At 40.4% G+C, this 14,751-nt stretch overlaps 1 protein-coding gene across 1 annotated transcript in view; it reads right to left on the reverse strand.

Moving 5' to 3' along the window:
- The window catches only part of LOC130466719 (uncharacterized), a 34,044-nt gene that overhangs the window by 2,188 nt on the left and 17,105 nt on the right, over window positions 1-14,751 (reverse strand). The window lies entirely within an intron of this gene.

Genomic DNA, 14,751 nt, shown 5'->3' on the forward strand with positions numbered 1-14,751 from the left:
CTCAAGATTGACCAACTAGAATCGCCCTTAAGGTGCTTAGGAAATTTCGGCTATTAGTGCAAGAGAGTGGCTGAATTTTCTTTCAAAAACTTACCCTTTGAATACTTCAATCGTGCGTATAAATTATGACCCTAGGCCCTTATTTATAGAGGTTTGGAAAGGGAATTGGAATCCTAGTAGGATACGATTTTAATTAAACTTAGAATCCTACAAGGACTCTAATTAAATAATCCTAATAGGAATAGGAATTTAATCACACACCAAATCCTAATAGATTTAGGAATTGTGCATGGACACAAGCACACACACGCACGGAGCCACGAGGGCTCCCGCACGCTTGCGCTCGGCCCACGCAGCCCACGCTGGGCAGTCTTGCCTTGGCGCGCTGGGCCTGCCTTGCGGAGGGCCTGGCGCTGCCTTGGGCTGGGCGTGCGCGCGTCCTTGCTTGCTGGGCGATGGCCTGGCTTCGTGCTGGGCCTTCGTCCGGCAGGCCTCGTCCGATGCTTATTCGTACGATACGCTTCCGATTAAATTCCCGGTTCCGGAATTCATTTCCGATACGAACAATATTTAATATTTCCGATTCCGGAATTAATTTCCGTTTCGAACAAATATTTAATATTTCCGTTTCCGGAATTATTTTCCGATTCCGATAATATTTCCGATTCTGACAATATTTCCGTTTCCGGCAATATTTCCGATTCTGACAATATTTCCATTTCCGATAATATTTTCCGATACGTACCATGTTTCCGTTTCCGGCAACATCTACGACTTGGATAATATTTATATTTCCGATACGATCCATATTTCCGTTTCCGGCAATATCATCGTTTCCAGAGTATTCATTTCTTGCTTGTGACGATCTCAGCTCCCACTGATATATGCGTTTTATATAGAGTTTTTACCCCCGTCCCTTAGTACTTTTTGATCTCAAATGAGCTCTTCGGAGCGATTTTAGTACTAATGTGCTCCTTGTAGTGTGTTTGTAGTTTCAGGTTCATCATTGTAGGAATTAGCATATTTTTGTGCATTTCCTACTCGTTTGAATCAATACAAGAGATTATATACTTTCGAGAGCGCAAACATTGAGTTGGAAGAATTTTCATGCAAAGCGAATAGTGAAAGAAGTAGAAAACTGAATGTCGTCCACTCTTTTGATCATAACTCGAGTTATACAACTCCAAATGCAGCGATTCAAATTGGGTTGGATTCTAGACTTCAAGAGCTTTCCAACGAGTGGTCCCTCGCCTAATTCCGACTTATAACGAAGGAGATATGGTGTTTTTAAGATAGAGGATCGTGCAGTTTCAACACGCGCCCGATCGGGCGGGCTTCGCCCGATCCGGATCGGGCGGTCATTCTGGGCGCTGTTCTGGGCATTTTGCAACCGCCCGATCGGGCGGAATTTTGCCCGATCGGGCCGACTATCGATCACATCGCCCGATCGGGCGAAGCGTCGCCCGATCGGGCCACGCCAACCTCCAGCGTATTTCGCGAGATTTTATTTCCGATTTTGGGCTCTATTTTGGGCAAACTATAAATACTAGCCCCTTATATTTTTAGTGACATCTTTTATTCTAGTTTTCTAATTACTTAGTCTATTTTAGTTCTCTCTATTTTCTCCAAACACTTAGTTTTAATTTTAATCAAAGATTCAAGCTTTATTATTCCAATGTTCTTCAAGTCGGTATTGTTTCTTGCTTTAATTTATCTTATTGCTTGATCATGTTTTCTATTATGTTAATTGCTTTGTTATTTATTATCATGAGTGAGTAGTTTAATTTCTAGGGTTTAGGGGATCCATGAATGCATGATTGGGATTATATGTGGACTTGATTATTTGATTGATTGATTATAATTTCTATAGCTTATTATTATTGCTCGTCAATTCTGTTCGGCCGGACTATTTTGAGTTGAGTTTGATTAACCTTAGATTATGCGCCGAGAGGTATAAATCTGATGTTTTTGGTCTGTGGCTATTAGATAGGAATTATTTCTAGTACGTAGCGAGAGCCCGCTAGTTGTTCTATCCTAAGGAATTCATAAGATTCGAGAGATGCATGTTTTCCTAGTTATGATTGTTAATTAATTGTTATTTTCCGTTGTCCAATCCTGGTCTGCATTTGTGGTGAACCGCTGCCCTAGATTCCCTTAATATTGTTATATTCCAGTTTGATTATTTGCCTTAGCTTAATATACAAATCAATCCAATTCTTTGTTACCAGTAGTCTAGATTAGTTAATTAATAGTAGAAAGAACATTGTTTCCCTGTGGATACGATCCCTGCTTCCCTTGCTATATTTTTAGTTGGTGAACGTTAGGTTTATCTTTGATAGGAGTGCGATTTAGCCTGTCAAATTTTGGCGCCGTTGCTGGGGAAACGGTTTAATTTCTGCTACTAATTTTATGATCTAGATTATTTTCTTGAGTCTCATAGAACTTCCTGTTCTTTGAGACCATGTATATATTTTATTTTCTTTAGTTTATTTTTTTATTATTTTTTTCTTTTAATTTTTTTAATTTTTTTTTTCCCTGAAAAAAATGGATTATTATTCTTTCCCTCAATTCTTAAATGAGCCTTTTTGGGTGTATTTCGATAGGCTAAATGATTTTATTAGTTACCACAATTTTAATCGTTGGGATTCTTGTGGTTTTGCTTATGGTGGTTTAAATGAGTATACAAGGAATGTGATAGAAAGTAGATTTAATGGTGATTTTCGAGCCTTGTCTTTGGATGATATGTGGGATTACTATATGTGGTTTGCAAGGGATTTGTATGAGCGTGAAATGGCGATTCATGTTACATGTGCTAATCCAAATTATGAGCATAATCTACATGTTTCTACCCCCTCTCCCTTGAATGCTTGTTATAATGAGGTGCATTCTAATGTTTATGATAATCATGTATATTCTAACGACTTATCTAACCCTTGCATGGATATCAATGTTTTGCCTCATAATTCCACTGTTGCTTCTCCCGTGTATTATTGTGAACCCTTGCTCAATCCTGTTCAACCCGAATCAGAAATCAGAGATAGCTTCTTAGAGGAATTAAGAAGATTAAACTCTGAGATTGAGATTTAGTGTACTAGATCTCAAGAGGCTACTAATGAGATTATTAAAGCTAGTAAGGCTACTCTTGAGAGATTTAGAAAAGTTCAAGAAATTATTGAAAATAATGATTCGAGTTGTGTTGGGGATGGGGGTCAACTGAGTGAACCCATAGGCAACCAAGAGTGGGAGGAGCTTATAACAGAGGCTGAGGATGAGTGGGAGGATGATGATTTGACGGTTGGATCAATGGATGAAGGATTTGTTGAAACTGAAAAGCCATATGTCATAGAGCAATTCCATGAGGAAGTTGAAGTTGAAGTTGATAAAACCCTTGTTGTTGTGTCAACCCCTACCCCTCATATTCCAAGTCCAAGAAGGGTTATTCTTAGCCCCGTTTACACCGTCTCACTCCCCTTCTCTTTCCCCATAAAACCTTTACTTGAGGATCTTCCTCCTCCCCATGAAAATCAAAAGCCCAATGACCCAATAGAGTATGTTCCTCTTTGTGAATCTTTAGCAGGTACTTACAATACTTACAAAGAAGAGGTGGATGCTTTGCAGAGAGCTCTATATGGTGAAGAGCCTATCCACCATGAATTCCAAAACACAGAGAGAGCTATTTCATTGATCATTGAGGTTGAAGAATCAATAGTCCGTAAAAACAACTTCCATAAGGAGAGTATGCCTACTTTCTCTTTTCCTTCCTTTTCTTATTCTTCTTTTATTGTTGTTTTTTCTTTTTGTTCTTCTTCCTTTAGGCATCCTACTCCTTACTGGCATAGAGTTCATTCGGACTTTATGCAAATATTGTTGTTGATTATCGTGCATGTCTTGTTGCACGAAAGTTGTGCGAGTGCGCATGACAAGCTTCTGCGCTCGTTCGTTGGTTATTTACTAACCAATCTCTTTGCGGGAGGCACGATTTGATGATGCTGAGACCCGAAAGGCCGAAAGCTCGGTGAACGGTGGGCACCGTATTCATGATCGGGGTCATGGTCTGTCACTTCCCGCGCCACATAGCTCATCCAAGGCAATTGATTCGACACCAGATGACACCATCTTTGGTGCCCCCATTCGATGAGTTGTCGTGGCTCTCATCCCCTTCCTTTCGTTGTTTGTACATAAACTAAGATTGTGTAATGGGGACATTGCATCAATCTAATAGGGGATGAGTATTTCACTATCCATTTATTGCTTTTCGTAGTGTATTTTTCGCTTTTGTTTGTGTGTTTTAGTATAATTTTTGAGCAAGTGTGTGTTTCATTGTAGTTTTTGGTGTTAGAGAGGTGAGAAGAGGGTATTTTACGGTTTGGACGTTTAATGCTGTGCAGGTCTAAGGCTCCAAGTTCGAAAAAGTTGAATTCAAGCTGAAACGGAGTAGTCTGCGTTTTGCCCGATCCGGATCGGGCGAGGAGCGCCCGATCGGGTGCGTGTCGATTCAAGGAAAATGTTGGAAAATCGCCCGAACGAGCGACGGTTGCCCGATCCACACAAAAGGCGAGTGAAATGCCCGATCGGGCGAAATTCCGCCCGATCGGGCGGTTGATGATGACGTCGTAGAAAGGTCAAGGAAGGATTCTGGGCTGAGAAAAGTCAATAAAACAAGGCATTGCATTTCGCCCGATCCGGATCGGGCGAGGTGAGCCCGATCGGGCGCGCACAGATTCAACGAAAAGGTTCGAAATTCGCCCGATCGGGCGATCTGCTGCCAGATCGGGCGATATGCTGCCAGATCGGGCGATCTGCTGCCCGATCGGGCGATTTGCGAATCAGCGACAAATAAGCCACGGTTTGCTCACTTTCCTCATGATATCCCTTGAGCCAATGAGGACATTGTCTGATTTAGCTTGGGGGGGTGTTTCACTCACTTGTACATATTAGGTATGTTTTTCCTTTTATTTTTGCATTTACTTATTTTTGTGTGTTTATTTTGGTGTGTTTAATGTTTTCTAGAGTAGTTTATTGCTTTGGAAAAAAAAAATACAAAAATACGTTCCGATGAATACAATATCATGCTTCCCTGTGCCCCTTTGATTGAAAATTGTTTTGATTCTTGGTATTTGATGACGAGCAATGTGGATGTGTTAGCCATGATTTGATATTCGATTGCTTTGATGCCTTAACATGAGTCAACTCTGACTAACTATTTGTGGACTTGGTGCTTGGCTAGTTGACTTGGTTAGGATGTGTGATAGCTTCCTGGTGTGTCATTGATTTTGAGTATTGGTTTGCAACTGTTAGTAGTGTTTTATGACTCATATACATGCACATTGTGGAGGACGAAGGTATTTTTCTGTTTAGGTAGCCTTCAGATGAATCTAGATACATTTGTTCCCTCATTTTCTACCCATGTTGTTGCTTGTGCCCCTTTATTCGGTGACTAGCCATATTACAAGCCCATGAAAGCCCCATTGGTTACTAGTCCCAAGCCTAGCTTGGGGGAGCTAATAGTAAGTGAGGTGAGGGAGTTGTAGTGTGCTTAGTTTTGAGCACAAAGTGAGTGTTGAAAAGGAAATAAGAGAGTTCTTCTTATCTTGTTTGTTGTTTGAAAAAGAGGAAAAAAAAAATAATGAAGAGTGAAAGAGATGAGAAGAATAGAAAATATGAAGGTTTCCAAAGAAAAAAAAAAGGAAATTGAAAAAAATAAAAAGAAAAAAATTCATTACTCACAGAAAAATTCAAAGCATTGTTACACTCAAGTATTGTAATTTCTTATCTTTATGAGTGATTGATTTTAATTGTGAAAGAAAGGCAAGAAAGTATAGTGTGGTTTGTTTGTTGTTTCATCATGTGTTGAGTGGGAGAGTTGTGGTCATCATTTGTGGTTGATCATGGTTTTGCTAGGATTTATGCTCCCCAAAGCCAAGGCTTTAAGCTCACATTTTACCCAAATTTACCGCACCCCTACCTAAGCCTATCATTACAAGCTTTGAATACCTTCCGACCTTTGTGCATAGAGTCATATTAATGTGAAAGTAGTTGTTTATCAATGCAAGTTATGACATGACATATTCCGAGTCGACTATTAGGTTGAGTGTATGTTTTTCTAGACACACGAGTGTTGTGAGTTTTGGGAGGGCATTGTACACTTATATGTTGGGAGGAGAGCGAACGGGTACATCTTTTATCCGCCACATAAATGAGTGACGAGTGTGTGAGCACTAGTCTTGAATTCCATTGTGCATTTGTGGTTCGCTTTGCGTGACGATTGTTAGGGAGGATTTGTGGTTGGTGGATTTGATTGGTTGACATTGATGCATGCTCGTTAGATTTTGCCTTGAATTATGTCTTTCGTTTTGAAATATGTTAGGGGTGAAGTTGATCTTGTATTCATCGATGATTTCCTTCCTTAGGGACAAGCAAGGATCTAGCTTGGGGGAGTTTGATATATGCGTTTTATATAGAGTTTTTACCCCCGTCCCTTAGTACTTTTTGATCTCAAATGAGCTCTTCGGAGCGATTTTAGTACTAATGTGCTCCTTGTAGTGTGTTTGTAGTTTCAGGTTCATCATTGTAGGAATTAGCATATTTTTGTGCATTTCCTACTCGTTTGAATGAATACAAGAGATTATATACTTTCGAGAGCGCAAACATTGAGTTGGAAGAATTTTCATGCAAAGCGAATAGTGAAAGAAGTAGAAAACTGTTATGAGGAGATTTTGAGTATTGGTTTGCAACTGTTAGTAGTGTTTTATGACTCATATACATGCACATTGTGGAGGACGAAGGTATTTTTCTGTTTAGGTAGCCTTCAGATGAATCTAGATACATTTGTTCCCTCATTTTCTACCCATGTTGTTGCTTGTGCCCCTTTATTCGGTGACTAGCCATATTACAAGCCCATGAAAGCCCCATTGGTTACTAGTCCCAAGCCTAGCTTGGGGGAGCTAATAGTAAGTGAGGTGAGGGAGTTGTAGTGTGCTTAGTTTTGAGCACAAAGTGAGTGTTGAAAAGGAAATAAGAGAGTTCTTCTTATCTTGTTTGTTGTTTGAAAAAGAGGAAAAAAAAAATAATGAAGAGTGAAAGAGATGAGAAGAATAGAAAATATGAAGGTTTCCAAAGAAAAAAAAAGGAAATTGAAAAAAATAAAAAGAAAAAAATTCATTACTCACAGAAAAATTCAAAGCATTGTTACACTCAAGTATTGTAATTTCTTATCTTTATGAGTGATTGATTTTAATTGTGAAAGAAAGGCAAGAAAGTATAGTGTGGTTTGTTTGTTGTTTCATCATGTGTTGAGTGGGAGAGTTGTGGTCATCATTTGTGGTTGATCATGGTTTTGCTAGGATTTATGCTCCCCAAAGCCAAGGCTTTAAGCTCACATTTTACCCAAATTTACCGCACCCCTACCTAAGCCTATCATTACAAGCTTTGAATACCTTCCGACCTTTGTGCATAGAGTCATATTAATGTGAAAGTAGTTGTTTATCAATGCAAGTTATGACATGACATATTCCGAGTCGACTATTAGGTTGAGTGTATGTTTTTCTAGACACACGAGTGTTGTGAGTTTTGGGAGGGCATTGTACACTTATATGTTGGGAGGAGAGCGAACGGGTACATCTTTTATCCGCCACATAAATGAGTGACGAGTGTGTGAGCACTAGTCTTGAATTCCATTGTGCATTTGTGGTTCGCTTTGCGTGACGATTGTTAGGGAGGATTTGTGGTTGGTGGATTTGATTGGTTGACATTGATGCATGCTCGTTAGATTTTGCCTTGAATTATGTCTTTCGTTTTGAAATATGTTAGGGGTGAAGTTGATCTTGTATTCATCGATGATTTCCTTCCTTAGGGACAAGCAAGGATCTAGCTTGGGGGAGTTTGATATATGCGTTTTATATAGAGTTTTTACCCCCGTCCCTTAGTACTTTTTGATCTCAAATGAGCTCTTCGGAGCGATTTTAGTACTAATGTGCTCCTTGTAGTGTGTTTGTAGTTTCAGGTTCATCATTGTAGGAATTAGCATATTTTTGTGCATTTCCTACTCGTTTGAATGAATACAAGAGATTATATACTTTCGAGAGCGCAAACATTGAGTTGGAAGAATTTTCATGCAAAGCGAATAGTGAAAGAAGTAGAAAACTGAATATCGTCCACTCTTTTGATCATAACTCGAGTTATACAACTCCAAATGCAGCGATTCAAATTGGGTTGGATTCTAGACTTCAAGAGCTTTCCAACGAGTGGTCACTCGCCTAATTCCGACTAATAACGAAGGAGATATGGTGTTTTTAAGATAGAGGATCGTGCAGTTTCAACAAGCGCCCTATCGGGCGGGATTCGCCCGATCCGGATCGGGCGGTCATTCTGGGCGCTGTTCTGGGCATTTTGCAACCGCCCGATCGGGCGGAATTTTGCCCGATCGAGCCGACTATCGAGCACATTGCCCGATCGGGCCAAGCGTCGCCCGATCGGGCCACGCCAACCTCCAGCGTATTTCGCGAGATTTTATTTCCGATTTTGGGCTCTATTTTGGGCAAACTATAAATACTAGCCCCTTATATTTTTAGTGACATCTTTTATTCTAGTTTTCTAATTACTTAGTCTATTTTAGTTCTCTCTATTTTCTCCAAACACTTAGTTTTAATTTTAATCAAAGATTCAAGCTTTATTATTCCAATGTTCTTCAAGTCGGTATTGTTTCTTGCTTTAATTTATCTTATTGCTTGATCATGTTTTTGTTAGGTTATGATACATATGATATTACATAAATCATGCGGAAACAACCATTAACCCAGGATTACATATTATTTACACATAATCATATAGCATAATTTAGATGCATACTCTTTGTTGCGTGCCCTCCCTAGCTGCGCCCGAACGAACAAGAACAAGTCTTTAGGACTCCAAGTGTCGTCCCTCCGTAGATAGTCCACAGCACGTCCGGATCCGCCTTAAGATTGACCAACTAGAATCGCCCTTAAGGTACTAGAATTTTCGGCACTTTTGAGCAAGATGTGTGGCTGAATTTTTCTCTCAAAAACTCACTTTGAATACTTTGAAACTCGTTATAAATTGTGAACCCAGGCCACATATTTATAGGGGTATGGAAAGGGAATTGGAATCCTATTCAGATACAAATTAATTAAACCTAGAATCCTACAAGAACTCTAATTTAATTAATTTATCAAATAGAATTAGGAATTTAATCATTAACCGAACTCTGCACGTTTTAGGAAACGTGCACGAACACAAACACTTACGCACACACACACGGCAGCCACGATGGGCCGCCCATGCGTGCGTGCGAGCAGCAACCCACGCACCGAGGCCTGCGCGAGCCACAAGCCCACGCAAGCACCCGCGCGCGCTGCGCGCGCTTTGCGCGCCGCCATGGCCTGCTGGGCCTGGCCTTGCGCTGGGCCTGGCGTGGCTGTTTGTGTGGCGCGCTTGGCTTGCTGGGCGATGGCCTGGCTTCGTGCTGGGCCCTCGTCCGGCAGGCCTCGTCCGATGCTTATTCGTACGATACGCTTCCGATTAAATTTCCGATTCCGGAATTCATTTCCGATACGAACAATATTTAATATTTCCGATTCCGGAATTAATTTCCGTTTCGAACAAATATTTAATATTTCCGTTTCCGGAATTATTTTCCGATTCCGGTAATATTTCCGATTCTGACAATATTTCCGTTTCCGGCAATATTTCCGATTCTGGTAATATTTCCATTTCCGATAATATTTTCCGATACGTACCATGTTTCCGTTTCCGGCAACATCTACGACTTGGATAATATTTATATTTCCGATACGATCCATATTTCCGTTTCCGGTAATATCATCGTTTCCGGAGTATTCATTTCTTGCCTGTGACGATCTCAGCTCCCACTGAAACCAAGATCCGTCGATTCCGAATATCCATAGATAGAGTATTTAATGCCATTAAATACTTGATCCGTTTACGTACTATTTGTGTGACCCTACGGGTTCAGTCAAGAGTAAGCTGTGGATTAATATCATTAATTCCACTTGAACTGAAGCGGCCTCTAGCTAGGCATTCAGCTCACTTGATCTCACTGAATTATTAACTTGTTGATTAATACTGAACCGCATTTATTAGACTTAACATAGAATGCATACTTGGACCAAGGGCATTATTTCCTTCAGTCTCTAGGGTTATTTATTATTTATTATCATGAGTGAGTAGTTTAATTTCTAGGGTTTAGGGGATCCATGAATGCATGATTGGGATTATATGTGGACTTGATTATTTGATTGATTGATTATAATTTCTATAGCTTATTATTATTGCTCGTCAATTCTCTTCGGCCGGACTATTTTGATTTGAGTTTGATTAACCTTAGATTATGCGCCGAGAGGTATAAATCTGATGTTTTTGGTCTGTGGCTATTAGATAGGAATTATTTCTAGTACGTAGCGAGAGCCCGCTAGTTGTTCTATCCTAAGGAATTCATAAGATTCGAGAGATGCATGATTTCCTAGTTATGATTGTTAATTAATTGTTATTGTCCGTTGTCCAATCCCGGTCTGCATTTGTGGTGAACCGCTGCCCTAGATTCCCTTAATATTGTTATATTCCAGTTTGATTATTTGCCTTAGCTTAATATACAAATCAATCCAATTCTTTGTTACCAGTAGTCTAGATTAGTTAATTAATAGTAGAAAGAACATTGTTTCCCTGTGGATACGATCCCTGCTTCCCTTGCTATATTTTTAGTTGGTGAACGTTAGGTTTATCTTTGATAGGAGTGCGATTTAGCCTGTCACCCAATGAAACCAAGATCCGTCGATTTCGAACATCCATAGATAGAGTATTTAATGCCATTAAATACTTGACCCGTTTACGTACTATTTGTGTGACCCTACGGGTTCCATCAAGAGTAAGCTGTAGATTAATATCATTAATTCCACTTGAACTGAAGCGGCCTCTAGCTAGGCATTCAGCTCACTTGATCTCACTGATTTATTAACTTGTTAATTAATACTGAACCGCATTTATTAGACTTAACATTGAATGCATACTTGGACCAAGGGCATTATTTCCTTCGGTCTCCCACTTGTCCTTAGGGACAAGTGTGCATTTCCTAATTCCTTTGTCGCTCGATGCTTGCTCTTGAACATAAGGTAAGAGCTATCATCCTTATTATGTCCAGAGGTGTTTCTCGGTTTCAGAGTTCAACTGATCAAATAAACAGATAATCATAGCCTATGATTCATCCGAGCATGGCCATGCATTTCACAGTTTCTAGCTCTCCGAGTGGCCTTGTACAACTTTTAAGCATCTCATCCCGATTTATGGGAGGACAATCCCAATCTTGCGATCTTGAGAATAGACTTCGTTTGATAGGTGATTACCTGAGCGTGGCCTTTATAGCCTCCTTTTACGGTGCGACGGTTGGTCAACGTCAAAGCAACCAGTTCTCAAACAAGTAATCTCAAATCACTCAGGTATTGAGGATTTAGTTTCTAATAATTTTAATGAAATTTACTTATGACAGATTTTCATCTCTTACAGTAAAGTTTCATAGGTCTGTCCGATACTAGTCTTCCCAAAGTAAGTATCTATGCAAATGATTATGACATTGCCATGTCCACATAGTTCAAGAAACAGAACTACTAGTCATCTTGCATTCTAGTCGTCTAACGTTTTCTATGCGTCCAATTTTATAGATAACTCCGACCTGGGACCATTTTCAACTTTTGACATTCAAGTTCACTTGATAGACATTTCTTAGTCACAGGACTGGTCCTGACAGTCTATCTTGAATATATCGTCAAATTGAAGGGACTCATCATTTAATAAACCACAAATTAAATGGAAAAATGAATTCTATTCATTTATTGTGAATGATTAACCAATAATGTTTTACAAAGATTTAAACTCTAAAACTTTAAAACATTAAATAAGGACATCAAAGCCATTCTCCAATATGCTTGATTCCCATAGCTGCAGTGTGCGAGTTGTGCTTCGCCTGCGGCAGAGGTTTAGTCAATGGATCTGATATGTTGTCATCAGTTCCAATCTTGCTTATCTCGACTTCTTTTCTTTCAACGAACTCTCGTAGAAGGTGAAATCTACGAAGTACATGCTTGACTCTTTTGTGGTGTCTAGGCTCCTTTGCCTGTGCAATAGCTCCGTTGTTATCACAATACAGGGCTATTGGTCCTTTAATGGAGGGGACTACACCTAGTTCACCTATGAACTTCCTTAGCCATATAGCTTCCTTTGCTGCTTCATGTGCAGCAATGTACTCCGCTTCAGTTGTAGAATCCGCAATGGTGCTTTGCTTAGCACTTTTCCAGCTTACTGCACCTCCGTTGAGGCAGAAGACAAACCCAGACTATGATCTGAAATCATCTTTGTCGGTTTGGAAACTTGCGTCCGTATAGCCTTTAACAATTAATTCATCATCTCCACCATGGACCAGGAAGTCATCTTTGTGCCTTTTCAGGTACTTCAGAATATTCTTGGCAGCAGTCCAATGTGCCTCTCCTGGGTCTGACTGGTATCTGCTCGTAGCACTGAGTGCGTACGCAACATCCGAGCGTGTACATATCATAGCATACATTATTGAACCGATCAATGATGCATATGGAATCCCATTCATTCGTCTACGCTCATCAAGTGTTTTTGGGCATTGAGTCTTGCTTAGAGTTATTCGATGAGACATGGGTAGGTAGCCTCGCTTGGAGTCTGCCATCTTGAACCTATCAAGCACCTTATTGATATAAGTGCTTTGACTAAGTCCAATCATCTTTTTAGATCTATCTCTGTAAATCTTGATGCCCAATATGTACTGTGCTTCTCCTAGATCCTTCATCGAAAAACATTTCCCAAGCCAAATCTTGACAGAGTTTAACATAGGAATGTCATATCCGATAAGTAATATGTCGTCGACATATAATACTAGGAAAGCAATTTTGCTCCCACTGACCTTCTTGTATACACAAGATTCGTCTGCGTTTTTGATTAAACCAAAGTCACTGACTGCTTCATCAAAAAGTATATTCCAGCTCCTGGATGCCTGCTTCAATCCGTAGATTGATTTCTTTAGCTTGCATACCTTTTTAGCATTCTTTGGATCCTCAAAACCTTCAGGCTGTGTCATGAACACAGTTTCTGTTAAAACGCCGTTTAAGAAAGAGGTTTTGACATCCATCTGCCATATTTCGTAATCGTAATATGCAGCGATTGCTAACATTATCCGAATAGACTTTATCATTGCAACTGGTGAAAAGGTTTCATCGTAATCCACACCGTGGACTTGCCTGTAACCTTTTGCAACCAATCTAGCTTTGAAAACTTCAAGTTTCCCATCCTTGTCCTTTTTCAGTTTAAAAACCCATTTGCTTCCAATGGCTTGGTAGCCATCTGGCAAATCGACCAAATCCCATACTTGGTTTTCAGACATGGAGTCTAATTCAGATTGCATGGATTCCTTCCATTGCTTGGAGCTAGGGCTCGTCATAGCTTGTTTGTAAGTCGCAGGTTCATCACTTTCAAGTAATAGAACATCATAGCTCTCGTTCGTTAAAATACCTAAGTACCTTTCCGGTTGAGATCTATATCTTTGCGATCTACGCGGGGTAACATTTCTAGATTGACCATGATTCTCACCAGATTCTTCTAAAGATCTCTGAGTTTCATCCTGAATGTCATCTTGAGCAATCTCTAGAGTTTGTTGTTCAACTCGAATTTCTTCGAGGTCTACTTTTCTCCCACTTGTCATTTTGGAAATGTGATTCTTCTCCAAAAAGACACCATCTTGAGCAACAAACACCTTGTTCTCAGATGTATTGTAGAAGTAATACCCCTTTGTTGAAGGAAATAATGCCCTTGGTCCAAGTATGCATTCTATGTTAAGTCTAATAAATGCGGTTCAGTATTAATTAACAAGTTAATAATTCAGTGAGATCAAGTGAGCTGAATGCCTAGCTAGAGGCCGCTTTAGTTCAAGTGGAATTAATGATATTAATCCACAGCTTACTCTTGACTGAACCCGTAGGGTCACACAAATAGTACGTAAACGGATCAAGTATTTAATAGCATTAAATACTCCATCTATGAATATTCGGAACCGACGGATCTTGGTTTCAGTGGGAGCTAAGATCGTCACAGGCAAGGAATGAATACTCCGGAAACGATGATATTGCCGGAAACGGAAATATGGATCGTATCGGAAATATAAATATTATCCAAGTCGTAGATGTTGCCGGAAACGGAAACATGGTACGTATCGGAAAATATTATCGGAAATGGAAATATTGCCAGAATCGGAAATATTGCCGGAAACGGAAATATTACCGGAATCGGAAAATAATTCCGGAAACGGAAAATTTAATCGGAAGCGCATCGTACGAATAAGCATCGGACGAGGCCTGCCGGACGAGGCCCAGCACGAAGCCAGGCCATCGCCCAGCAAGCCAAGCGCGCCGCACAAACAGCCACGCCAGGCCCAGCGCAAGGCCAGGCCCAGCAGGCTGCGCACAGCACGCGCACAGCACGCAGCGCGCACAGCGCGCACAGCACGCGCAGCGCGCAGCGCGCGCGGGCGCTGAGTGGGCTGCTGCTCGGGCGCACGCATGGGGCCCATCGTGGCTGCCGTGCGTGTGTGTGCAAGTGTTTGTGTTCGTGCACGTTTCCTAAAACATGCAGAGTTCGGTTAATGATTAAATTCCTAATTCTATTTGATAAATTAATTAAATTAGAGTTCTTATAGGATTCTAGGTT

The sequence above is a fragment of the Spinacia oleracea genome, chromosome 2 (assembly GCF_020520425.1).
Source record: "Spinacia oleracea cultivar Varoflay chromosome 2, BTI_SOV_V1, whole genome shotgun sequence".
Lineage (NCBI taxonomy): Eukaryota > Viridiplantae > Streptophyta > Magnoliopsida > Caryophyllales > Amaranthaceae > Spinacia > Spinacia oleracea.